Source organism: Elephas maximus, chromosome 13 (genome assembly GCF_024166365.1).
Source record: "Elephas maximus indicus isolate mEleMax1 chromosome 13, mEleMax1 primary haplotype, whole genome shotgun sequence".
Lineage (NCBI taxonomy): Eukaryota > Metazoa > Chordata > Mammalia > Proboscidea > Elephantidae > Elephas > Elephas maximus.
In genome coordinates, this window is record NC_064831.1 from 44,469,820 (window position 1) to 44,496,967 (window position 27,148).

The window sequence follows — 27,148 nt, forward strand, 5'->3', positions numbered from 1 at the left end:
TTTAATTTTCATATAGGATAATTCATTAACCTGAAAAAAACAAAAAACAAGTCTCTATTGTCATAATTTCAGGTATTGTAAAGGGCAGTGTTTTCATGCTGAAGCCTTTTTGAAATTTTTTAAAAACAAAAAGCCTTCTTTCAAAACATATATTAGTAATTGGAAATATCTTCATCAACATAAGAAGACTTTTATTTTCTCCTCTGTAATTATTATAATGCTATTGAATGCTGCCCCCATCCATCTGCTCCTGAGGTACAGTATCTCCTTCTCTAAAACTCAACCAAAAACAAAACAAGTGACGACGATGATAACAACGATGATGATGATGATGATAGCCAATAGGCTGCCAAACACTTTACATTTTTGACTCATTTAAACCTCACAATAGCCACATGAATGGGTAGTTACTCTTCACTTCATTTTTTAGATGAGTAAACTAGAGTTTTAACTAAGTGAATTGACTTTTTCAAAATCATACAGCAAGTAAGTGCTAGAGGCAGAATTTACTTGGGCTCCTCTGTCTCCATCTCCCCTACCCTCACTCCCTTTTGCAAATTCTGGGCCTCTTTATTTCTTTAATTTATTTCTATACATCTCTCATACCCCATTGTAGCCATTTCTTTCTCTCTCCAACTGGGAAATTCATATTTGTTATTAAAATTTTGGCCTAAAGCTGATAACTTCTTTCTAGAACATGTTAGCTTCTTATCCAGCTTTCTATTTCCACATAGAGATGGGATAACAGAAATGTAAAATAAGAAAGACCCTCTAGTAAGAAGATTTAGTTAATCTGGGAGGGTATTCGATGAGGTATTACCTCCTAAAGTTTAGGTTAAAATGTTGCCATTTTATTTTTCTTATGAGTAACTCGACGGTACCTCTTTTGTAAAGAATAATGAACCTGGATAAAAGAAATCTAAAATTATTTCTGGCTATTTCTAGAGTAGGAGAACATTAAAAAACTCCAGTGGTCTCATTTTAGTTTCATGGTCAGAACTCCACTGAAGGGAAGGGAAGAAGACAGTGCTTTTAAATTGTCTCATCATTTACTGGGTTTGTTTTTTTTTGGGGGGGGGGTTGTCATCATGTACTATACGTTACTGCGTTAATTATTACTACATAATGGAAACGAAAATATTAAGATTTGGAGCATAAAATAAACTTCATAGTTTGTTTTAAGCTTGTGCATGTTTCTTCACGAAAGCTCTAGTGTACAGAGTATGCCATGGCTTGGTTTTAGTTTTTTAGGGGGAATTGGGAGATGGAGATAGATAATTAGCTTTAAGGTACCATCTGCTTCATGTTATAGGGGAGCAGAGTGCTTCCTTTGGGGGTATCCTACTGTCACACTCAGTCTCTGAAATTGCTACTGCCCAGTAGTGGCCAGCCCAGGCAGTTTTTAAAATTGATTTCTCTACATAGCCCCTTGGGGAACTAAATCAAAACACTCCTATGCCTATGACATGGTAAATGCTGAATAAATGGCTGCTGTTGAAGATGAGGTTCTAGAATACCCAGCCCTAGGAGCATTAATGAGGTATAATTTAAATGTCAGCAGGAATGTCCCCTAAATAAGAATTACCAACTGTACCTAAGTGCTATAATGTCAGAATTATCCTGAAAAGGCTATGGGTTCATTGCCTCGACTTTCTCTTCCTCTTATGTGAGATATATATATATATATATATATATATTTACAGTATAGCATTTATAATATAGCATTGGTTACTCGGAGCCTTTTTTCAGTAGAGATAACCAAAGTAACCAAAGAGTTGCTGAGGGAGAAATGAAAAAGAACAAAGAGCTGGAAAGTGAAGGGCTTGAAAGTCACACTTTATTTAGCTCAGGGTTTGTGTAGAGTCAACCCTCTGACAACCGTAAGAGAGCTTCTCTTCCTGGCTCCAAATCAAAAGGCAGAATTTTTTTTCCCCTTCCACACTCTACAGAGTATGTGGATATGCTCTGTGGAGACAGAAACTAGGAAACTGAGCAGAATATGAAATGCCATGGAGAAGAAGGCTATGATGGCCACTTAAATAAAATGTTCTAAGTGGGTCTATTTTTGATACAAGCGTTTTAGACCACTTTAAAGAAATATGTTCTTAACTTGCCACATGGCTTGTACATGTCCTAGGCAGTTATTGTTTAAGTTAGGTAGACAGGAGTTTCAGTACAAGGCATGAACAATTGCTTATAACCAGAAGCTGGGCAATTAAAATCTCTTAGGTATCAAATACACTTTTTGAAAACCTGCTAGACAAAGGGAATACCTTCGCAAGTTTTGAATCTGTGTAGTTTCTTGTAAATAATGGTTCTCACCCAATCATCATACAGCTTCTACTGAGGTCATTTTCACTGCTCTGGGAGTCACCAGTACATATTGACGAGCTCCTGGAATAATGGCATGGAATGTTACGATTCACAGTTACGCTCCTTAGTCTTTGCAAGAGAGGGAAAGAAGTCACTGCTGTTTTGGGAAGAAAGAAAAACCCAAGAATCATTTATTTATCACTGTGTGCATAAATATTTTGTCTGAGAAATTAATTTCTTCTAATTTTGAACAAGATAACTCAATTTACATATGGACTTTATTGTTAAAGTATGTAAAGTGTTTGATGGACATAAAATGTTTATCAAGCAGACATAAACCATTAAGGATAAGGATAATAATTGCCATTTTTGTCAAATGAAATTGAAATTTGCATTTGGAAATCTATAAAGATAGAAAAGGGAGAAATAAACACATACTTTAGGCACATCATACGTATGAACACATATATACAAAGGGAACTGAGGCTCAGTGAGGTTATGTAACCTGTGCAAGGTAGTACAGGTAGAAAGTCACCAAGCTACTAATAAAAGAGAAGCCTTTTTGGTGTTCTAAAAGTAGGGTTAAAAAAAAATTCTTATTAAAATTAAAAAAAAAAATTACTCCTCTGAAAACTTCACCACTATGAATGTAGGGTAAGTTAGTAATACTAGGAAGTAATGAGAGTGATATCTGGTAAGAAGTTTTATGATATATTAATTATTATTAGCTAATATTAATATTAATACCAGAAAGATGTTTACCTGTGTATTATTCACTATGAAAAGGCATTCGACTATGTGAATCATAACAAACTATGGATAACATTACAAAGAATGGGAATTCCAGAACACTTAATTGTGCGTATGAGGAACCTGTACATAGATCAAGAGGTAGTCCTTTGAACAGAACAAGGGGATACTGCGTGGTTTAAAGTCAGAAAAGGTGTGTGTCAGGGTTGTATTCTTTCACCATACTTATTCAATCTGTATGCTGAGCAAATAATCTGAGAAGCTGGACTATATGAAGGAGAAAGGGGCATCAGGATTGGAGGAAGACTCATTAACAACCTGCATTATGCAGATGACACAAACTTAACTCACTGAGGTGAAGAAGATGTGAAGCACTTAATAATGAAGATCAAAGACTACAGCCTTCAGGATGAATTACACCTCAACATAAAGGAAACAAAAATCCTCACAACTGGACCAGTAAACAACATCATGATAAACGGAGAAAAGATTGAAGTTGTCAACGATTTCATTTTACCTGGATCCATAATCAACACCTGTGGAAGTAGTAGTCAAGAAATCAAACGACGCATTGCATTGGGCAAATCGGTTGCAAAAGATGTCTTTCAAGTGTTAAAAAGCAAAGATATCACTTTAAGGACTAAGCTGTGACTGAGCCAAGCCATGGTGTTTTCAATCGCCTCATATGCAAGCAAAAGCTGGACAATGAATAACAAAGATTGAAAAAGAATTGACTCCTTTGAATTGGGATGTTGCAGAAGAATATTGGATATACTATGAACCACCAGAAGAACAAACAAATCTGTCTTGGAAGAAGTACAACCAGAATGCTCCTTAGAAGCTATGTCTCACATACTTTGGACATGTTACCAGGAGTGATCTGTCCCTGGAGAAGGACATCATGCTTGGTAAAGTGGAGGGTCAGCAAGAAAGAGGAAGACCCTCAACAAGATGGATTGACACAGTGGCTGCAACAATGAATTCAAGCATAACAATGATTGTGAGAATGGTGCAGGACTGGGCAGTGTTTCGTTCTGTTGTACATACAGTTGCTAGGAGTTGGAACTGACTTGACAACACCTGAGAACAACAACAACAATATTATTTGAGTACCTACTACATGTCAGGAAACCCTGGTGGCGTGGTGGTTAAGTACTACGGCTGCTAACCAAGGGGTTGTCAGTTCGAATCTGCCAGGTGCCCCTTGGAAACTCTATGGGGCAGTTCTACTCTGTTGTATAGGGTTACTATGACTCGACCTCACTTGGTTTTTTTTTTCACTACATGTCAGGTATATACTACATTACTTTACATGGTTATCTCATTTGATTCATCAGCAACAGTATGAATAGGAATTATTATTATACTCATTTTACAGATGAAGCAATTAAAGCTTAATTAGAGAGATTAAAGCATTTGACCAAAGCCATAAAAATAGTACTTTCTAGAACCAAGTTTAGAAACCAGGCCCTCTGATTCCAAAGTCTGGGTTCTTTAATGCTCTGTTGTGTCATTAAATCATAGTTTCCCCACATAAACAAAAGTCAAAGTAGTAAGATAAATCTTTTTACTCAATGTTGTCCAAATGCCATGTCTTCCAAGCATATATGTTATTACACTGAATAGCTTTCAACATCGAATGATGATTACCCCAGAAGAAATACTATTCTAATAGAGTATATGCTTAAATAATTTCACTCTTTTTATTCATTTAAATAAAATAAAAATAAATGCACAAAATTTGCCATCTATTTTGACGTTTGTTTAAATAAACACCTGACAGATTTGTGGTGGAAGTAGTTTTGAAGTAGGAATTGAATGTCTGGTTTCTAGTTGTGTCTCTACCCCTTATTAGTTCTGTAAAATCAGGTGAATCATAAAATCCTCCTGAGTCTCTGTTCCGTCATTATGGTATGGCGACGATAACACTACTACCATAATGTCTTTTGGGCTTTTTAAATAAGTATTACATGAGAAAATAGATGTACAAGCGTTTTACAAGGATGTCAAACAAACTTTAGACATTATTGAGTCACTGAGTCACTCTTATTGGAATATGGAGTTAGAAGGTTTGTTCTGGCACACATTCATAACATGGATCAAAATACAGAACAAATCTAATTACACAGGGGCTCAACCCATGGCCTTAACTCAATGCTCTACTAACTAAGCCAACTGTTACGTATTCACTTACTCACTCACTCACTCATTGGACTGGCCATTTCTGATATGAAAATGATAAACCATGGTCTCTGTGCTCAAGGAGTTCACAGTCTATCGAGGCAGGGCAGGCAGATGAGTGAATTGTTACTAAGTTGTTATTAGCTGCCATCAAGTCTTTCAGATTCACGTTCTGTACCACAGAATAAAACGTTGCCTGGTCCCACAATCGCCAGCATGTCAAGTGTGTCATTGTGGCAATTGTGCCAATCCATCTCAGTGAAGGTCTCCCATGCTCTCATTGGCCCTTTACTTTACCAGACATGATATCCTCTTCTAGTTATTGATCCCTCCTGATGACATCCAAAGCAAGCAAGTTGAATAATACTTTATTGTGATCCGTAAGATTTTCACTGGCTAAATTTGGAAGTAGATCACCAGGCCTTTCTTCCTAGTCTGTCTTAGTCTGGAAGCTCAGCTGAAACACGTCTACCATGGATTGACCCTGTTGGTATTGAAATACCAGTGGCATATCTTCCAGCATCATAGAAACAAGCAAGTCACCACAGTACAACAAATTGACATACGGGATGGTGGTTAAAATTCATAGGTGCACTTAAATCTGCAGATAAATAATAATCAATCTAAATCCTCATTTGGAAAATTCAGAGGTACATTTTTAAAAACTTAAACAATAAACATTATTTCACACTTTTCCTGGGTCAGAAATTCCAGAATAACTTAGGTATTTTAGGCTTGGGGTTTCTTAAGTAATTTCACTTGGGAACTGCAGGCATTTGAAATCTTGTGTGGTTATCGGATCAGCTTCTTAAAATGGCACACTCACATGGCTATTGGCAGGAAACTTCAGTTTCTGGCTGGCTCTTGGCAGAAGACATTCGTTCCTTGCCACCTGGAATTCCTCCTAGGCTGCTTGAGTGTCCTCATGACATGCATCTAACTTCCTCTAAAGAGAGCAAACCAAGAGAGAGCGAGCAAAGAGAAAGCCGCTGTACCTTTTATGAGCTAGCCTCCAAAATCGCACACTATCACTTCTGCTTAAAGGTACGTTTTAAAAAATGACTTATAATTTAATGTAAAGTTGTAATTTAAGAACAGGGTCCAATGTGTGCATTACTGTCATGAAATCTACCAGTACCAGTTGTCTTTGAGCCGATTCTGACTCATGGTGGCCACGTGTGTGTCGGAGGAGAACTGTACTCCAGAGGGCTTTCAATGGCTAATTTTGCAGAAGTAGATCACCAGGCCTTTCTCCTGAGGTGCCCCTGGGTGGACTTGAACCTCCAACTTTTTGGTGAGCAGCCAGGCATGTTAACCATTTGCATCATGCAGGGACTCCGTATTATGTACGTCTTTCCAAATTACATTGGATGGTTTATTCCTAAGTATTTGTTCCCTTATATATTATTCACTCACATTGAGCTAGAAACCCACCAACTGGCTATTATAGGTGAAATAATGTTTTTGTCCTCAATTATCTTGACAATGAATTTCACCAATTATTTTTCATGGGTACAGAAAGTCAATGACTGTTCACAGTTTCCTAGATATAGTGAAGTCCACTGATTGGTCACAAATTCCCTAAAATAGTGAGGTCTTCTAAAGAGCTGAAAATTCAACTAAATGTATGAAAAGTTGATTTCATTTAAGCTTTTCAAGAATTCCTCCATTGCTTAACTTCAGGTGCCCAGGCAGGAACAAAATTCTTCAAGAAGGACCATTTTACTTGGTCCTTTTGGTTTAGTCAAGCTTTGCTACTAATAAAAAATGACCAGTGACCCAGACACATCACTCTTTTCCCCCCTAAGCCATAAATAGAGACACATGATCTGGCCCAGCTTATCTTGGGAGGGTGATGGTACCCTAGAGGTTTATTCCTCCTGAAATTACTGCTGAAGGATTTGTAGGAGAAAGGATCTTGTTGTCTTAATTCATCAATCTTCCAGCAAGTTTTGGGGGATGTACCTGTGGACATCACTCATTTCCTATCCGGTGTTGTTTAATGTTACTTATCCGAGAGTTTTAAAAGTTCTTTGCAGGAAGGGAACGCATCTTATTGATAACACTGTGTAGGCCTGTAACTGACTGCTGCATTCACATCATTATGATTATACATTATTGAGACCAGGTACTCAGCAAGTGAAAACTACCAGTCAAGAGCAAATGAAATTCTGTTAAGGATTTTGGTGTCCCTGCAGGTCAATAAAGTCATAAAGCTCTGCCACTTCCTCCAGTAGTGACATATTTTATTAGCAGCTGGTATCCCTCTGATACATGACTCCTGCCACTTTTAGAGATGTAAACAATTTCCATTTTGAAATGTATAACGAGAATCATGATCGTTGGAGCTAAGCAGTACATTCATCAGAGCACGTACACTGGCTTTGGAGTATTCGTGAAACATTATTTCTTCTTACCAGCAAAGACTGCTAGTCACCACTCTTGGTGTTATTTCCTCTGGGACAGTATTTGCATTAGAGCAATATTTTCAGAGTGCTGTTTATCACACTGAATATATATTCTGGAGACCACTTATGGTTAGGATCATCTTATTTGTATATCCTTTTGTAGGTTTAAACATTTAAACTACTGACATTTACTGAAGACTTTTATTTACATTGCAGTATGCTGGGTGCCATAGGCTCTCCTAAGCTAAAAAAAAAAAAAAAAAAAGCTAAGCAGAGCTTTAATACTTTGGACTGGGTATTGCATACAATCCATAAGCCACCCTTTCCTCCCCTGGCCTCCCCCTAAAAAAAAAAAAAAAAAAAGAGGCTCTGTGGATAGATATTCTTTTCTCTGTGTATTGAAGTACATTCTTCAACATAGTGTATTGGCTAGCCTGGAATTCTCTTCATAAAAATATGAAGTTTTGCCCTACCATCTACTTTTAGGTCTAACCAGTTTTCCTTTGCTACTTCCTAGTGCTCACAGCCGAGGGCAGCAGAGCTTTGCCCTGCTCTCCAATTTAGTGGCTGCTGAAGGATCACACTGCCTGGTGTTTGCCCCCTGATGCGGCTCATTAGACCTTGAGCAGCTGCTTAAGTCCATTAACAGTCGCTTAAGTAGCAGGCTGGGAAAGTTGTGTTGCTATGAGCTAAGGGTGGGGTTGAGAGCTGGGAACGGGGTGGCTCAGCTGCCAGTACCTGGCTGTATAGACTGTCTCAAATTTGAGGACGATGTTTTCAACATAGATTATTCATTGGTTGTGACATATGGTATGCAGGACATGTATTGCCACAAGTTTTGCCAAAGAAAATGCTGTATCAATTTAACTGTTCATTTTGCTGGCAACTATTTTGTTAAATATTTAGGTAATTAATATTGAAAGTAGAATTATCTCTAAAGTTGGTAAAGATATGGTTATCTTTACATCAACTGGAAAATGCCATATAAATCTGTGTATATGCTTCTTGTATGGTTTCATCTTACTGCTAGTTGAATGTTCTTCAGTCTGAAAACATCCTCCTATCTTTTAAAAAACGAAGAAAAGTAAATATAACTAAGCCAGCTGACCAGACGCAGTTTAAAGCCTAGAAATTATTCCAGGACTTGAGCTTCTCTAAGGCTTTATTTTAAGACCCAGGACTTTATGACTATTTGTTTCAACAGGAGAGTTAGAGGATTGAAAATGTTTTATTGATGGAAAGTGGGAGCTGTTACTACCCCACCTCCTCTACTCAGCAAAACTAAAAAAGAAAGCAAGCCTGTTCAATTCCCAGCCAGATCTTCTAACATCAAACGAGAAGAATTTATTTCTAAGTGAGAAAAAAAAAAAGTCTTTGTATCACTATAAAATTTCCACCATTTTCAACTTTGGCTTGTATATGTATCTTTAATTTAAATTGTGTGGAATCACCTTTACATGGTTTTCCACATTAAAAGGAAAAGGAAGCAGGAGCAGAAGAAAGAAGCAGGAGAAAAAGGAAAGAGCCAGGAGAGGAAGAAGAGGAAGTAAAAGAAAAAAGTAAACGAATAAACCCCCCCTTAAAAAAATTTTTTTTTTAAGATGTGTCGGCATCTCCTCCGTCTAAATACTGGGTCCTGTTACCTGCCTCTCCGTGACTCATTGGGAATTAAACTGTGTGCAGTGTACTTTTCACGATTCCAAGCACAGCCGACTACATCTAAAAGGGTTATCACTAAATCGCCCACACTAACAAAAAGGCTGCTAACACGGAATTGGCCATAGGATTGTCTCCTAGGTCACCACCCAGTGATAAAAGGAAGATGAGGCTAAGGAAGCGCCAGCATCCAGGCGTGTGACCCAGCGGTGAAGCTACGCCCGGCTCGGGGAGCTGTCAGTGCGATGGTCACGGCCACACCTGGCAGCGGCCACAGTGCATCTCCGGTTCCCAAGGGGTGGGCTCGTCCTGGCGGAGCTGCTCGGTGCAGCGGCGGCGGCGGCGGCAGCAGAGGGAGCCGAGACGCTGGGCATCGCGGCGCCACGGCTGCACCCGGAGAAGTTCTCAGCACACACACACCGCCAGGCTGCTCTTCACCCTCAGTTGCTGACGAGCCTTGGCGCTCGTCAACGCACGGGAGCGACTCCCATTTTGCTTTCTTAGAGGAAGGCTTGAGAAGCGAGCTGCCGAAGGAATTTGGCAATGAGACGAGTGAAAAGCAATTCTGTGCCAGCAGCTAAATCGTAAAATTGCTTTGGAAGCTGCCCGGGGATCAGGATAGAACTGACAAGAACAGACACCACTGCAGACCAGGGGCATGCCTGGCTGCACATGAGACGAAGCTCTGGGACGCAGCCTCAGCTCCTGTTCTAACTATTTGTGGCTGAATGAAGGAAAGGAGACTAGAAACACTATTGCGAGTGGCATTCCTGAAAGGAAAACACATATACTCAAAAGGAGGGGAGGAACAACCCAGCTGGTGTGTGCATTTTTTTTTTTTTTAGGAGAATCCGTCAGGTATGTTCTCTCCTCCTTAGCACTGCCTCATCTGCATGTTTTCCTGTCTGTCTTGTTGCTTCTTTTTGTTTGCACTTTGAATCACATCAATGGGGCTCTCCTAGTGTCAATGCTGACCTCGCCTGTGTTTACAATATGGGTGATTCCATTGAGAATCACGAACTCCTCAGTCAATGCTTTAAATGTGGAATAATAAGTGATTGCTTAGTTTCCACTCAACTTTCAGGGGAATATCTGCATAGGGACAAAAGGCTGTAGTATTTCCTGATCCCCTGGGATTTGGTGAAAAAAATTTTGTTTAGAGCCAAACGGATAAGAAAAGTTGAGGGCTTCGAGTAAGGGGTTAAAAGCCAAGATGTCATAGACCAGCATTGTGTCACCCAAGTGTTTTTCCAGCTCAGCAGGGAAACTGGAACAAATAGAGCTTTATCAATGGTTCTGCAGTTCTAGCTCTTCATCAGTCCTTCCAGATGAATATCTTGCAGATTTACTTTCAAGAAATGAATTGCTTTAATTGTGTTTCTAGTTCTGTTTTACGACTGTTCTAAGGTGCTGAAGGAGGTAGTCTAAAAAATACCCCTTTACTTCAACAGTGTGAATAAGCCCTAACTTCTGCAATTACATCATCGATATATATGTATAATGAAAAGAAAGATAGATAGGGCAACAATAGTAACGTTGGCTGCCTTCGTACCTAGGCTGAGATGACAAAGCTTAAAGTCAATTTTCCTTATGAGGCTTTTAAAGAGCAAAATGAAAGAGATGGGTGTATAACACACATAAAGATGAGTTTTTAAAATACACTGCATTTCTTCAAAAAGTGAAGAATATAAATGTCCTTATTTTGGAATTAAAAATAAATGTAATACTTGTTATCTAAAATATTTAAAATGCCATCTTTTACCCATCAAATACCATCTTATTTTCATAAAAGTGGGGGAAATTGGCAATAAAGTAAATGTACATGTATTGAAATTTAATGAGCTTTTCCAGGAGAGGAGAAGCAAGAGAATGAGAAAGTTCACTAAATTTCTGTGCATAGCAAAATATTTTTCAGATTTGTAAGTGTTTTGTTAACACAAAGAGTTACTATGAAGACTTCAGACTCTGAATTAATTATTGCTGGTCCTACTTTCTTATGGACTGGTGGCAAATGGAGTTTAAATTGTAATTTATTTATACTGTAAAGTAAGTCACCTCTCTGCTCTTTTAAAACTAAAACCTAATTTTTGTCAAATGGCAGTGATCTGGAGCACTGAGTTGGGCAGTACAATAAAATGAGGAAATCAGTTGTTTCAAAATTCTACACACTGCTATAATAACAATAATATTAAAATATGATAAGTAACTACAGGACTTCCCAGGACCAGGAGAGTGATTTAAAAGATGGGCAAAGAGATGAGATTACATTCATTAGTAGGGTGTGTAAAACAGTCTGCTTCTTCTGTCGGCGTCTTGTCTGGAGAGGGCTATTATATTTGTAGATGAAACACTGTAGCAATGATACAATAGTAATTTTACTGAATCTACTAAATGATTATTTTCCAAACTAATGAATAAACTGGTCTAACGTAACTTAAAGAATATATGAATCTCTTATGTACTAAGTTGCCTTTTCAAACTAGAATGGAAATCTGTTGAGAAAGTAATTTCAATAGGATTGTGAACTTGAATTTGAAGGTGGATAAGCAGATACAGGTTTATTTCCTAATATTTGATTATCCCTTTTTAGACTTCTATTCATCAGATTTGGAAACTTCTCCCAGAGATTGTCATCACCATGTGCTTGAAGAAATGCATGCAGAGGTGAAGCCAGAGGTAAATATGCTAGATAAACCTAGGGAAGTCACTTTGCATGTGCATATCATTAATCAAGTAAGCTTGTTCCCTTCCTAGGCCATCTAATAACTTTCTGTGGCTGCTAGTTTTTAAATATGAAGCATTGAATTATGTGGTGCATAGAGTTACTTGCTTAGGAGGCAGGCGATCGTTGTAAACAGATGAAAACTGTGGTGTTTCTCCTTCCAAAGACAAATTTAGACCACCTAGGCATGTGTGTGTATGTGCAGGGGGTGGGGTCAGTCAGGAGGGGACTCTTCTTGGGCGTCTTTGAAGATATAGGGAAAACCTGTGTTTTTGAATGTCAGTACACTTTGGTATGATACTATCTTTTTCCCAGTGCTCCAGGCATTACCATTTGTATTGGCCTACTAGCTAATGCAGTCTATCAAATCGTACCACAGGTTGTCACAGGCATTATGCCACCTTACATTGTCTTCCAGTTTTATCACCATTGGTGCCTGCTCTTCATTCTTTTTTGTCCCGTAATCTTAACTGCAGAAGAACTTTTTCTAGAATTTTTGAAGATGTGGGAATCACCTTCTCACCTATAAAATTTTTCCTGTTTTTCAGCTGGAAATTTTAGGAATTTTACATACATGGCAAATTTATTTCTAAAACACACTTTTATAAACAGAAAGTCACTTTCTAGCTACGTTATGGTTTATACCTAATATTGACATATATGATAACTTACATTTAAAATATCACTTAAGCAATAATTGCAAATTTAAGGAATGAAATTTGCATTTTTTTTGTTTGTTTTGTTCTTAAACATCTTTCCTGAGTCTTAAATGGTCTGTGCTTGGATTGCTAGGCTCCAATTTCCTTTCAGCTTAAAAAAAAGTGGATTTATTAATGGCCTTCTCAGTCTGTAGCCTTTGAGCAAGCAGAAGAATGTGGGCTCTGTAATCTCTACACAGATAATGGATGCCACAGCCGTGTTCTTGCTCCACTTGTAGTCTTTTAAGGCATGGTTAGGAGGACAGGAATAAGTATTCTAACCTCTAGATCAAAAGCCCTTCAGAGGAGAAGTAGAAATGAAGATGCACTGAATCATTGCTCCTTCTCTTGTGAAAAGGGTTTGTGACCAAGAGGCATAAATGTTTCCTTTCTCTTGATTACCCCAGTTATATTGTATAGTGTCCTTCGGCGTATAGGAATTACTATCATCTAGTCATCATCATCAGATATGGGAGAGGGTTTTACACTATTCCCCCTACAGCAAGAGTTGAGAAAGCATTTTCATGGGAATATTTCTGTGCAACGAGATGTGATTCAACATAAATTGTACTCAGGGTTTTAAAAATATATTTTCAACAGTTAATCAGAAAAAATGGTTGTTTTCCTCAAATGCTACCTGTCTTTCTTAGACTTTTGCAACTCCACCTTCAGCCTATCTCTATTCCCAATAGCCAGTCTCCACTGGCCCAGGTCTTGTGGTCAGGGCAAAACGTAGTTCGTTCTGGAGTTCCTGGATCTTAGGCATCTGGGTGCGACATGTCTTCTAGACAGAGAAACAGTTTATGCTTACATAGAATCTGCTTTGCTTCATGGGCTTTGTAAGTTGAAATAACATACCCAAGGAGTAGCTTTTACAGGAGTATAAAATCTATACATGAATGAATGAATGAAGGCACAGCTCTTGGACAGGGCTCACTGTTTCTCTTTTACAGGTGGGAAAAGCTGCTGGTTTAGGCATGATCACTGAGGCACGTTTCTGAGAGCAGGCATTGTTGGCATGATCCTAGAGCCACTGCAGGAAAATCAGATGTGTTTGGAAGCATGTCATCGTTAGTGGCACCTAACTGACAAAACCTAAACACATGCTTTATCAATGAAAAACCTTTAGCAACAAAAAAAAGCCAGTGAGATAAGATAGAAAACTAATGTGCACATCCCAACAATAAGTTCAATACTTTTTGCTATTTAGTAGAAAAAAATACTGGAATCAGTAAAATCCTGGCTTAGTCTCCAACTGACTGGGTAAACTTGGACTGTCACTTTACCTTTCTAAACTTTGGTTTCCTCGTCTGTAAAAGATCAGTGTTTGATTAGATGCCCACAAAGATCCCTTCTAGTTCTCAGACTCAGAGAATCTCTTTCTGTAAAATTTATGTACTGCAGACTCTATAGGGGTGACTCCAGTTGAATTGTTAGCTATGGTATTTCTTGACTGGTTTGCTTCTCCTGAGAAACTAGAAACATTTCAGTATCAGTTTGTAAGTGATATTTACCTGTCTGGCCAACTGAAGAAACACTATTAATCTTTTTAAGGTTGTTTCCCTTCTTATAACTAGGCAATGACAAGTGTTTGTCTGGTTATATTCAACACAAACTGCATGGTTTTGTCTAAGGTCCTGTATCTGTGAGTCGTAAAATGTTTGCCACAGCTTGGATAGATATTGAAATGCTGCCCTTTCATTACAAGAAAGAAACAAACGGAGTTTGGGTACTTAGCTGCTCACTTTATTAGAGTCATTCATAAATTAGCTTTACTGAGTGTTTTTTAAAATCCAGTATACACATATTGTACTTAGTTTTTTGAATAGATTTACTTTCTCTTCCTCAACCGTCTCCCTTTCTGGATGGGCACACTCAATGAGAACATGTTAGAAAGGAGGGACACGCAGGGTTCTCTTGTGGATAAAGGGGAAAACTTAACTAGGAAAGCTCACCAAGCCAAGGAAGAGTTTTTATTTCCTTGTTAATTTCAAAGTAGGTTGGTTGACAGGGGCAAAACATATAAATGATTTCATATATGTAAAACTTAAAGTTGAATTCTGGTACTTCTTAGAAAGTAATCCACAGGATTGTGTTTAATCACATATAAGGTGCCACAATATCACTGGGGGATAGTTAAAGCACATGTTAAAAAAAATCATAAGAAAAATAAATATAGACGAAATAAATATGTACTTCCATTACTGCCTTCTTCCGTTTAGCCTTGAGTGGGAGCATTTTCTTAACTTCTCTGTCTACGTTTGTCTTGGTGACCTGAATTACCTTAGCTGCCAAATCACCCCTTTGAGGATATTTCCACTAAGAAGTCTCACTATCACCTGAAGTCAAGAAATTCAGCTCCTCTAGTTCCCCCCAAACTGCTCCCCTTCCTGATTACCTCAGTCTCTCAGGCTCAAATCCCAAGTCATTCTTACTGTTTTATTCTCCTTCATACCCCATATTCAATTACTCACCCAATCTCATTTTCTCTTTCACACATCATTTCTGACCTTGTCTTCTTTTCTCTTCTGATTGGCACCTCCCTAGTTCAAGTTTGTGTCACTTCGTGCCTAGGAGACTGCTCTACCCTTCCAATTGTTCCATCTGCTGTGAAGCTCTCCTCCGGGCATCTGTTCTGCATACCACTGCCAGATTCATTGTCCTAAAAAATGCTTTGATCATGGCACATGTCAGTCCCCTGCTCAAAAACTCTCAAGGACACCACACGGTATATAAAATACAGAACACCTTTACAATTAGAACCTATCCTGCCTTTTCAACTTTACTTTCCTCTAGTTTCTTAACCAATCCCTGGTAGACTTAAACAGATCACCCACCATTTCCAAATCCTGCAATTTTATACAATTCTATAGTACTACATTATTTGCAAAATTCATTGTATGCTTTCCTATAAGATTTCTTCCTTGGTCTTGCCCTTTAGTTTAAACCTTTACTGTTGTGTGTGCCTTTTTTTTTTTTTTTTTTAATTATTACCCAGATTATAAACCCCTTAAGTACAGTATCTGTGTATTTGGCAGTTTACTTAAAATTCACACATATCGATGTGTTTGCTTTTATATTTCATTTGCATTCTATGACATTATCAGTTATTAGAGTAAAAGACTAGTAAAGGAAGGAGAGAAACTGGTATACAAAGCAGGGGATATCGAAAAGGAAAAAATGTAAGGCCAGGAGGAAAAACTCAAACCTATACTATGGCTCAAGACAGGAATTACCTCTGCAGCTACATTTAGGAAAAATTGGAATAACTTTGGACAACCTGTTTTTGGTGAAACTAAGTACCCCGGGAACCCAATACAAGCTTGTGTATGTTTTTCACAGTTTTAGAAGTCATCAGACCTTAATAACTTTCAATATTACAGCTGACATGGGTTTCAGGAAGAGCCTACTACCATAAAATGCTCCTAGGAATGTGAGGAGAGATTAGAGTGTGACCAGTGGTCCTGGTTTATTCTCATTGTTTAGAGATTCTTTCAGAGATTGTTATAACTATGTGCTTGGGGAAATCCATGTTCTAAGATAAGTATTAGATACTTCAGGAGACACTCACTAATTCCATAGGTCTAGTGCCCATGCAATTTATGAACACGACCATTGAAAGGCAGAAGAGGTATAGCCACAGAAGAGGTAGAAGATGGACAGTTAATAACAGGGGAGCTGCCTGCCTGACTTTACCTAGGTCAAAATCATGTCACATGATAAGTCACTGTCAACTTGTGATGGTGTTTGTCTTCTTTTTTTAAAACGTAATTGATTTGACTTGTTGTTGTTGTTGAGAATATACATAGCACAACATAAACCAATTCAACAATTTCTACATGTATAATTCAGTGACAATGATTACACTGTTCAAGTTGTACAACCATTTTCACCCTCCTTTTCATAATTGTTCCTCCCCCATTAACATGAAATCACTGCTCTCTAAGTTTCCTGTCTAATCTTTTGAGTTGCTTTATCAATTTGATCCCATATAGATAGTTCTTAAAAGAGCATAGTGCTCAAGGCAGATATTCTTTACTAGTTAGCTAAACTGTTGTTTGGTTTAAAGAAGACATTGGGGGATATTTTTTGTCTTCCTCTTCTTGATCAAAGGTGCTGAGACTAAGCACTACTCTTTTTGGTTTGGTGTTTCTAGTAATAATACTTTCCTCATCAGCTCTGTGCCTCGTATTCTTCTTTGCTTCCTCTGAAATAAATTTTTCCCCTCTTGACTTCAGCCAATAATCTACAATGAAATCTACCTCTCTCCTATTTACTCTTGAAGTACAGCACAGCTGCGTCCTTGTTATTGGTCTCTACTACTGTGGCTCCTGCTTGATGGCATCTAGTACCTGATGGCTTCAATATTCACAGCTCTGTGAAGAAATTCATGGACTCGCCAATGATCTTTTTTTTTTTTTTTCCTGGAAGGATTTCTGGGAATCTATTTAGCTCAAGATAGGAGACAGTGTGGTTGATTGCAGACAGGTGCTTCCACCTGAGATATTTCATGTTGGAGGGAAATTCCTCAAAAAAAAAAAAAAAGGTATGAATAACAAGCCTAAGCAAACTCTGCCTTAAGCTCCTTATTTGAGGATGAAATCTCTAAATTCCTCAATATTGATAGTAAGGGAAGGGTATGTGAATTAGGAGGCACAAAGTAATGTCACCTCTAGAATCTATTGGGAGAAATCTCAAGTCTGGATTTGTGAATTTTCCTTGTGAGTTTCTTAGTTTCAGATTGTTGTTGTTGTTAGGTACTGTCAAGTCGGTTCCGACTCATAGCAACCCTATGCACAACAGAACGAAACACTACCCAGTCTTGTGCCATCCTTACAATCACTGTTATGCTTGAGCTCATTGTTGCAGCCACTGTGTCAATCCACCTTGTTGAGGGTCTTCCTCTTCTCCACTGACCCTGTACTTTGACAAGCATGATGTCCTTCTCCAGGGACTCATCCCTCCTGACAACATGTCCAAAGAATGTAAGAGGCAGTCTCGCCATTCTTGCTTTTAAGGAGCATTCTGGTTGTACTTCTTCTAAGACAGATTTATTCGTTTTTTTTTTGGCAGTCCGTGGTATATTCAATATTCTTCGCCAACACCACAATTCAAAGGCATCAATTCTTCTTCAGGCTTCTCATTGTCCAGCTTTCACATGCATGTGATGAGATTGAAAATACCATGGCTTTTTTTTTTTTTTTTGGGTCAGGCACACCTTAGTCTTCAAGGGGACATGTTTGCTCTTCAACACTTTAAAGAGGTCCTTTGCAGCAGATTTACCCAATGCAATGCATCTTTTGATTTCTTGACTGCTGCTTCCAAGGCTGTTGATTGTGGATCCAAGTAAAATGAAATCCATGACCACTTCAAACTTTTCTCCATTTATCATACTCCCTGGTCCAGTTGTGAGGATTTTTGTTTTCTTTATGTTGAGGTGCAGTCCGTACTGAAGGCTGTGGTCTTTGATCTTCATTGGTAAGTGCTTCAAGCCCTTTTCACTTTCAGCAAGCAAGGTTGTGTCATTTCCATGACGCAGGGAGTTAATGAGTCTTCCTCCAATCCTGATGCCCCGTTCTTCTTCATATAGTCCAGCTTCTCATAATATTTGCTCAGCATACAGATTGAATAGGTATGGTGAAAGAATACAACCTTTCCTGACTTTAAACCAATCAGTATTACCTTGTTCTGTCTGAAGTTTCAGATTACCTTCCTCTTAAGACCCTTGAGGCTATCAGCCTTGATGAATTTCTCCATGTTTGATTCCAGTTGTCTGCACTTCAGGCCCTATCTAAAGTATATCATTTGCTGATTGCTGTGTTTGAATTATACAGTTTTCTCCCATGAGAATGAAAACAGTGTTTCTTAGAAAGCAGAACATTTGAAAAATCTACAAGATGTTACACAAATTTCAAATGGCAAATTTGATTCAAAATATAAACTGCTAGATCATTTTGAAAAATTCTAGAGAACAAAAAGTACTTGTCAGAGTAGTCACAGTTTCTGGATACTTAAGTTTTTTATTCAATTGCTCCTCAGTTAATCCATTTATCATCTCAATTTTCATAGTGAACTCAATCTCTTAGTTCAGTTAGCCAAAACTCTTAGAGGACTGATGATTTCATCTGGTACTGCTTTATACCAGATAAAAATGGACCAAGTATCAAAATGTGTTCATATTTTAATGCAAAAAAAATTGTTACTATATGTCTGTGAGGAGCCCTGGTGGTACAGTGGTTAAAAGCTTGGCTGCTAACCAAAAGGTTGGCAATATGAACCCACCAGCAGCTCCTTGAAAACCCTATGGGGCAGTTCTACTCTGTCCTGTAGGGTCACTGTGAGTTGAAATTAACTTGACAGAGATGGGTTTGGTTTTTGGTTTTTATATGGCTGTGGAAATTAGTGAACGATAATATGAAATGATCTGAAATTAATGAAGAGATGCTGTGAATTCCTATTTATAGGGAATTCAAACATTAGTGACCAATTAACTAATTTGGAGCAGTAGCTTTAGAAGAAAGATAAACATCATAGATCTTTATGGATGAGGATACTACTTACAGATTAAGACTTGTCATCTATGTGTGTAATATTTGCTTGATATATATTTTCCATCCTTTGAGTTTTAATTTATTTGTGTCTCCAAGTCTAAGGTGTGTCTCCTGTAGGCAGCATATAGATGGACCGTTTTTTTTTTTTTTTAATCCATTCTGCCACTCTCTGTCTATTGGTGCATTTATTCCATTAACATTCAGCATAATTATGGATAGGTATGAGTTCAGTGTTGTCATTTTGATGTCTTTTTTGTGTGTTGTTGACAGTTTCTTTTTCCCACTTAATTTTTTGTGCTGAGTAGTTTGTCTTTATATGCTGTATTTTCCTCTTATTCGTTGTTGCCTTTGTTTCTGCTGAGTCCCTATTTTTTTGTTGTATTTTATTTTGATGAGTAGGATAGTTAGCCTCCTTTGTGATTACCTTAATATTTACCCCTATTTTTCTAAGTTTAAGCCTAACTTTTATTTCTTCATATCGCCTTGTCTCCTTCTCCATATGAAATATCTATGACTACATTTCTTAGTCCCTCTTTATTATTTTAAATAATGATATCGCTGTTTCCCTATTTTGAGTGTTTTTTTTAACCTTGATTTATTTTTATGATTTTCTTGTCTGGGTTAACATCCGATTGCTCTGTCCAGTGTTCTAGTCTTGGGTTGATACCTGATATTATTGATTTTCTAACCAAAGAACTCCCTTTAGTATTTCTTGTAGTTTTGGTTTGGTTTTTACAAAATCCCTAAACTTCTGTTTATCTGGAAATGTCCTAATTTCACCTTCATATTTGAGAGACAGTTTTGCTGGATATATGATTCTTGGCTGGCAATTTTTTTTCCTTCAAAACTTTATATAAGCCATCCCGTTGCCTTCTTGCCTGCATGGTTTCTGCTGAGTAGTCTGAGCTTAGTCTTATTGACTCTCCTTTGTAGGTGACTTTTCATTTATCCCTGGCTGCTCTTTAAATTCTCTCTTTATCTTTGGTTTTGGCCAGTTTGATTATAATATGTTTTGGTGACTTTCTTTTAAAATCTACCTTATGTGGAGTTCGATGAGGATCTTGGATGGATATCTTCTCATCTTTCATGATATCAGGGAAGTTTTCTGCCAACAAATCTTCAGCAATTCTCTCTGTATTTTCTGTTATCCCTCCCTGTTCTCATGCTCCAATCGCTTGTAGGTTATTTCTTTTGATAGAGTCCCACATGATTCTTAAGTTTTCTTCATTGTCTTAAATTCTTTTATCTGTTTTTTCTTCAAATATACTGGTGCCAAGTGCTTTATCTTCAAGGTCCCTAATTCTGTCTTCCACTTGCTTGATTCTGCTCCTCTGACTTTCTACTGAGTCGTCTAATTCTGTAATTTTATTGTTAATCTCCTGAATTTCTGATTGGTGTCTCTCTATGGATTCTTGCAGCTTATTAAATTTTTCATTATGTTCTTGAAGAACCTTTTTAATTTCTTCAACTGTTTTATCTGTGTGTTCCTTGGCTTGTTCTGCATATTGCCTGATCTCCTTCTTTATGTCTTGAAGAGTTCCCTGTATTAATCTTTTGTATTCTGCATCTGGTAATTCCAGGAAGGCATCTTCATCCAGAAGGTCCTTTGATTCTCTGTTTTGAGAGCTTGTTGAAGCAATCATGGTCTGTTTCTTTATGTGGTTTGATATTGACTGTTGTCTCTGAGCCGTCTATAAGTTATTGTATTAGTTTATTTTATGTTTGTTTACTGTATCCTAGTTTCTCGCTTTGTTTTGTTTTGATATACACAAATGGGTTGCTTGAGTGAGCTAGCTTGATTATTTTCACCTTTGGACCACTGAGGCCCTGTCACCAGATGGCGAGAGCTGTTATCAGGTATATGAGTTTATGAGTCCATTCACTTTTCTTGTGTGGATTCAGCTCAGGTGTCCAGGTACCTGGCCATCAAGTGTGTGGCACAGGGTCTGTCCTACAGTCTTAGAGGGACAGGGGTGTTTGGTGTAGGTACCAGTATCTGGTTGCAGCAGAGGGTCATGCTCTGAACAAGACAGGGGGCTGAGAACCATCTCCTGAGTGTCTCTGAGGAAAGTACATCCCTCTTCCTGAGAACATGCAGGTGGGTGGGTTCTCCAGGCCATGAGCACCTGATGCTTTTGGTTGTAAGGACTGGGAGGTACCAGTTATCCTTGGACTCCTGTTGCAGGGGCTGGGTGACCTGAGAGGAGCCACCAGTCCTTAGGCCCCTGATGTTTGTAGGTGAGGACCCTGTTTAATAGGCAAAGCTGTGTCAAATATCAAGCATCCGCCTCTCCACTGCAAAGCTTAAACAGTCACAGTCTACCAGCTACAGCCTATTTTCCTAGAATAGGCTCACACAGGTCCATGCAGGGGGGAAAGTTATTCAAAGTCCAAGGACCATTTATGCCTGGACAGGAGCTGCTTCTCTCCTGAGTTCCCCGGGTCAGTGGAGCTGGCAAATTATCTTTTCCCCCTGTTGTGAATTTATTCCTTCTCCAAGGCTGGGAACATGGCTCAGGGCGCTAAAATGGACCTATCTCAGGCCCAGGGAAATCAACAGCCACTGAAGCCCTCTTAGGGGTAAGGTGTGCAGTAAAATATATGCAAAACCCGTTGCCGTAAATATATGCAAGTACTTAGCTTTTGCCGAGAATGCCATTCTCTGGTTCTGGAGGTGTGAGTAGGCTGTGTGGCTGGCTGCTCCTCCCTGAGAAAACTGTGGCCAAATGCTACCACCAGCCTGCCACAGCCGCTTCCGGGAGTGATGCCTGAGGGATCTCAGTGATTCAGGTTTGGCAACTCCTCTCTGCTTCTGAATGGTCTCACCCTCCACATAGGCCATTTTCTAAGTTTGCCTTTGTTGTTCAGGGCTCCTAGCTTATCATAAAGATAATCATTTCAATTGATTTTTCAGGTCTTTGTTGTAAGAGGGATCGCTGGAAGCATCTGGCTATTCCACCATTTTGGCCCCTCTCTATGTCTGTAATATTATATAACAATGGCAGATATTCATTATGATGGCATAGAATATTCTCAAGGCCTCTCATCAAAGCTTGCTATATGGTACGATATTAAATTATTCTTAGCATAATTAGTCTTTAACACTTACTCATTACTGAAAAACTGATAAGTATGTATTTTGGATAAATTGCTGTTGGTGTAAGGTGCCTTTGGGTTGGTTCCAACTCATGACAACCATATGTACAACAGAATGAAACACTGCCCAGTCCTGCTACATCCTTACAATCGTTGTTATGCTTGAGTCCATTGTTGCAGTTACTGTGCCAATCCATCTCATTGAGGGTCTTCTTCTTTTTTCACTGACTCCCTGCTATGAAGCATGATGTTCTTCACCAGGGAGTGCTCCCTCCTGATAACATGTCCAAAGTACGTGAGATGTACTCTTACCATCCTTACTTCTAAGGAGCATTCTAGCTGTACTTCTTCTAAGACAGATTTGTTCATTCTTTTGGCAGCCCATGATATGTCCAATATTCTTCGCCAACACCACAATTCAAAGGTGTCTGTTCTCTTTTGGTCTTCCTTCTTCATCATCCAGCTTTTGCATACAGATGAGGTAATTGAAAATGCCATGGCTTGGGTCAGGTGCACCTTAGTCTTCAAGGTGATGTCTTTGCTTTTCAACACTTTAAAGAGGTCTCTTGCAGCCGATTTTCCCAATGCAATGTGTCTTTTGATTTCTCAACTGCTGCTTCCATGGGTGTTGATTGTGGATCCAAGTAAAATGAAATCCTTTACTACTTCAATCTTTTCTCCATTTATCATGATGTTACTTACTGGTCTAGTAGTGAGGATTTTTGTTTTCTTTATGTTGAGGTGTAATACATCTGAAGGCTGTGGTCTTTGATCTTCATCAGTAAGTGCTTCAAGTCCTCTTCATTTTCAGCAAGCAAGGTTGTGTCATCTGTATAACGCAGTTTGTTAATGAGTCTTCCTTCAATTCTGATGCTCCATTCTTCTTCATACAGTCCAGTCTTCAAATTATTTGTTCAGCATACAGGTTGAATAGGTATGGTGAAAGAGTACAACCCTGACATCCACCTTTCCTGACTTTAAACCTCACAGTATCCCTTTGTTCTGTTTGAACTACTACCTCTTTATCTATATACACATTCCTTATGAGTACAAAAATTAAGTGTTCTGGGATTCTCATTCTTTGTGATGTTATCCATAATTTGTTATGCCCACACAGTCAAATGTCTTTCCATAGTCAATAAAACACCGGTCACCATTTTTCTAATATTCTCTGTTTTTAGCCAGGATCCATCAGACATCAACAATAATATCCCTGATTACACATTCTCTTCTAAGTCTGGCTTGAATTCCTGGCAGTTTCCTGTTGGTATACTGCTGCAGCCACTTTTGAATGATATTCAGCCAAATTTTACTTACACGTGATAATAATGGTATTGTTCAATAATTTTCACATTCATTTGGATCACTTTCTTGGAATAGGCATAAATATGGATTTCTTCCAGTGAGTTGGCCAGGTAGCTGTCTTCCAAATTTATTGGCACAGATGAATGAGCACTTCCGGCACTGTATTAGTTTGTGGAAATGCCTCAATTGGTATTCCATCAATTCCTGGAGGCTTATTTTTCACTAATGCCTTCAATGTGGCTTGGGCTTCTTCCTTCAGCACCATTGGTTCCTAATCATGTGCTACCTCCTGAAATGGCTGAACACTGACCAATTCTTTTAGGTATAGTGACTCTGTGTATTCCTTCCATCTTCTTCTGATGCTTCCCATGGTCATTTAATATTTTCCCTGTAGAACCCTTCAGTATTGCAAGTCAAGATTTGAATTTTTTCTTCAGTTCTTTCAGTTTGAGGAGTGCTGAGTGTGTTCTTTCCTTTTGGTTTTCTATCTTCAGGTCTTTTTGCATGTCATAATGATACTTTACTTTGTCTTCTGGAGCTGCCTTTTGAATCTTCTGTTCAGCTCTTCTACTTTATCATTTCTTCCTTTTGCTTTAACTATTTGACGTTCAAGAACAATTTTCAGTGTCTCTTCTGATGTCCATTTTGGTCTTTTCTTTCCTTCCTGTTTTTTAATGACCTCTTGCTTTCTTCATGTATGATGTCATTTCACAACTCCCCTGGTTTCAGTCATTAGTGTTCAATGCATCATATCTATTCTTCAGATGGTCTCTAATTTCAGGCGGAATATACTTCAGGTTATACTCTCTTGTCGCTCTCATGGACTTGTTCTAAATTTCTTCAGTTTCAGCTTGAACTTGCATATGAACAATTGATGGTCTGTTCCACAGATGGCCCTTGGCCTTGTTCTGACTGATGATATAGAGCTTTTCCATCATTTCTTTCTACAGATATAGTCAATTTGATTCCTGTATATTCCATCTGGTGAGGTCCACATGGATAGTCATTGTTTATGTTGGTGAAAAAAGTTATTTGTAATGAAGAAGTCATTGATCTTGCAAAATTCTATCATGTGATCTCTAGTATTGTTTCTATCACCAAGGCCATAGTTTCCAACTACCAATCCTTCTTCGTTTCCAACTTTTGCTTTCCAATCACCAGTAATTATCAATGCATCCTGATTGTATGTTAGATCAATTTCAGACTGCAGAAGCTGGTAAAAATCTTCAATTTATTCATCTTTTTAAGTTTGAATAATAGTCATATTAACTGGCCTTCCTTCCTTGAATAAACAGGCATTTCCCATTTAGTTAAATAACGCAATGTTAATGATAAGGGATGGCTGACTGCTTAATTAAAGTTCTATTTTATTTGGTTTGGGAAATGGAAGAAATGATCTTTGAAAAATAATTAAATTCCTACATAGGTTGATTATTAGCACTCTGAGAAAATTCTGTCCCAAGATCATTGATCTGGAGCCCAAGAATTCATCTTGCAAGAGGAAAACAGAAAGGAATGCTGTTATACAAAATCTATCACTTTTCCCATAAAAGTAATTCAAAACGAGCCTCCTATTGAAGGGAAACCAGAGCATCAACTCTATGCATAAAGAGAGTACGTTTTTCATAGTCCTGAGTTCTAGCAGGTTTATCTTAATTACATTTGCTTATGATACTACAGAAATTAGTCTGTGGGTCCTGCGAATTCAGCAGTTGGCTGTAGAGGAAGGTAGAGCAGGAGTGTCACAGTGATGGGAGAAAGCCAAGGTTGGATTTAAAGCTTACTATTTGTTTACCATACAATCCACATTGCAGAAATCCCAGCCCACAGAGCTGACGGTATTTACATTTTCTGTTCTTGCTGTATGCCTTAGGCTTAGGCTACCTGGGGGACACCTTCTGTATCTTTCTGGTTGAAAGTTATCTCCTGTCTCTGAGATGCTGCCTTTGTTCTAATTAGACAAAAAAAAAAAAAAAAAAGAAACCCATTGCCATTGATTTGATTTGACTCATAGACTCATAGAGACCCTTAGACTAGCTATAAAACACTTGGAGTCTAGGGGATGCCTTCTTGGTTAATTACAGAGCTCTGAGCAACTTTTGCAGGAGAGATGAAGCAAGTTCATTTTCAGACAAGTTGTGTCTTTGTGTAGTTTAATGTATGGCTACCTGCGTAGCAGCCTAAGGGCTTGGCTTTCGCATCACCTCTCTTGCATCCAGTCTGGCCTGAATTTCTAGTGCCTCTACCTCTTTCAGAGCCCTGGAGGTGCAGTCCTTAGGAGATACAGCTGATAATGAAAAGGTTGGCAGTTCAAATCACCAGCAGCCCCTTGGAAACCCTGTGGGACAGTTCTACTCTGTTCTGTAGGGTTGCTATGAGTGGGAACTGACTCGACAACAATGAGTTATTTATTTATTTATTTATTTGCCCCCTTCAAGAAGCCCTGGTGGTACCATATTAAAACTTTGGCTCTAACCAAAAGGTCAGCAGTTTGAACCCACCAGCCACTCTATGGGAGAAAGATGTGACAGTTTGATTGTGTAAAGATTATGTCCTTGGAAACCTTATGGGGCAGATCTACCTTGTCCTATAGTGTAACTATGAGTCAGAAAAAAAAACTCACTGGCATTTTTTTTTTAAACCAGTTCTACCCCTTTCTCTTTTTTATATAATGTCTTTTCCTCTTTTCCATTGTTGTTGCTTTTGTATTTGCTGAGTCTTTATGTTTTTCTTGTTTTTTATTTTGACGTGTAGGATTGTTAGTTTCTTTTGTGGTTACCTTAATATTTACCCCTATTTTTCTAAGTTTAAACCAAATTTCTATTTCTTTATATCGCCTTGACTTCCTTTCCATATGAAAGATCTACAACTACATTTTTTAGTCCCTCTTTTTTGATTTAATGTTGTCATCTTTTACATAATAACTTCTCTGTTTCCCTCTTCTGAGTGCTTCAGCTTTAATTTATTTTTATTATTTTCCCTATCTAGGTTGATATCTGGTTACTCTGTCCTGTGTTCTAGTTTTGGGTTGTTATCTGATGTTATTGATTTTCTAACGGGAGAACTCACTTTAGCATTTCTTGTAATTTTGGTTTAATTGTGGCAAATTCCCTAAACTTGTATTTACTTGGAAATGTCCTGATTTTGCCTTCATATTTGAGAGACAGTTTTGCTGGATATGTAATTCTTGCCTGGCAATTTTTTTTTTCCTTCAAGGCTTTATATATGTCATTCCGTTGCCTTCTTGCCTGCATGGTTTCTGCTGAGTAGTCCGAGCTTAGTCTTATTGACTCTCCTTTGTAGGTGACTTTTTGCTTATCCCTGACTGCTCTTAAAATTCTCTCTTTATCTTTGGTTTTGTCAAGTTTGATTATAATATGTCTTGGTGACTTTCTTTTGGGATCGACCTTGTGTGGGGCATGATGAACATCTTGGATAGGTACCTTCTCATCTTTCACAATATCAGGG

At 38.3% G+C, this 27,148-nt stretch overlaps 1 protein-coding gene across 1 annotated transcript in view; it reads left to right on the forward strand.

Moving 5' to 3' along the window:
- The first annotated feature begins 9,606 nt into the window (after nt 1-9,606).
- Nucleotides 9,607-27,148, forward strand: part of UNC13C (unc-13 homolog C) — a 676,763-nt gene continuing 659,221 nt past the window's right edge. The window contains exons 1-2 of the mRNA XM_049852627.1: nt 9,607-10,166; nt 11,899-11,984. The gene's annotated coding sequence lies outside the window, so the exon portion shown is untranslated. The remainder of the gene's footprint in view (nt 10,167-11,898; nt 11,985-27,148) is intronic.